Source organism: Carlito syrichta, unplaced genomic scaffold, assembly GCF_000164805.1.
Source record: "Carlito syrichta isolate Samal-C Ts95f unplaced genomic scaffold, Tarsius_syrichta-2.0.1 Scaffold308825, whole genome shotgun sequence".
Taxonomy (NCBI): domain Eukaryota; kingdom Metazoa; phylum Chordata; class Mammalia; order Primates; family Tarsiidae; genus Carlito; species Carlito syrichta.
In genome coordinates, this window is record NW_007252921.1 from 213,181 (window position 1) to 214,495 (window position 1,315).

The following is a 1,315-nucleotide window of genomic DNA, read 5'->3' on the forward strand; positions in this document are numbered from 1 at the left end:
CTTCCAAGTAGCTGGAACTACAGGCGCACACTACCATGCCCGGCTAATTTTTGATTTCTTGTAGAGATGAGGTCTCGCCAAGTTGCCCAGGTGGGTCTCGAACTCGCGGACTCAGGCAATCCACTCATGTCAACCTCCCAAAGCATGGGATTACAGACTGAGCCACCGAGCCCGACTTGGAATACTTTCAATAGAATTGGTATCAGCTCCTCTTTGTATGTTTTGCAGAATTTCTGCTGGAAAGACCTGGTTCAGGGCTTTTTTTGTAGGTAGTTTTCTTATGACAGAGTCAATTTCTTGGGTTGTTATTGATCTGTTTAGTATCTCAGTGTCATCTTGTTTCAACCTGGGGAGGTTGTGTGATGTCAGAAAGTATACATAGTAATCTCTGATAATCTTTTGTATTTCTTCGGGGTCAGTTATGATTTGATCTATTGTATTTCTGATTGTGTTTATTTGGGCTTTTTCTCTCTTTTTCTTGGTCATTCTGGCCAGAGGTTCATCAATCTTATTAATTCTTTCAAAGAACCAACTTTTTGTTTTGTTGATTTTCTAAATGATATTTTTGTCTTCTATGTCCCATATTTGGGCTCATATTTTGGTGATTTGGATTCTTCTGCTAAAGTTAGTATTGGTGGTCTTCTCTTTCTAGCTCCCTTAGCTCCCTTAGGCTCTCAACTTGTGATCTTTCCATTTTCTTGATGTGTGCAGAGAGATATAAATTCCCCTCTTAAAAATGCTTTCATGGCATTCCATAGGTCCTGGTAAGATGTTTCTTCATTTTCATTTGTTTCCAGGAATCTTTTAATTTCTGCTTTAATTTCAGTGTTGACCCAGTAGTTTGTTCAGCATCATGCTGTTTAGTGTCCATGTCTTTGTGGGCTTTGGGGAAATTTTGTTGGTGATGATATTTATTTTTATTCCACTGTGGTCTGAGAAGGTGCATGACAATATTTTAACCTTATAGAATTTGTTTATGCTTGATTTATGGCCAAGGATGTGATTGATTGTGGAGCCTGGCCTGGGAAGTATTTTTTTTTTTTTTGAGTTGGAGTCTCACTCTATCGCCCAGACTGGAGTGCAGTGGCCACTCCCGGCCACCACAGCCTCGACCTGCTGGGCTCCGGCGATCCTTCCACCTCAGCCTTCCAAGTAGCCGGAATTACAGGCATGCGCTACCACACCTGGCTGATTTTTTGATTTATTGTAGAGATGAGGTCTCGCTGCCCAGGCGGGTCTCGAACCTGCGGGCTCAGGCAATCCACTCACCTCAGCCTCCCGAAGGCACGGGATTACAGGCTGAGCCACTGAGCCC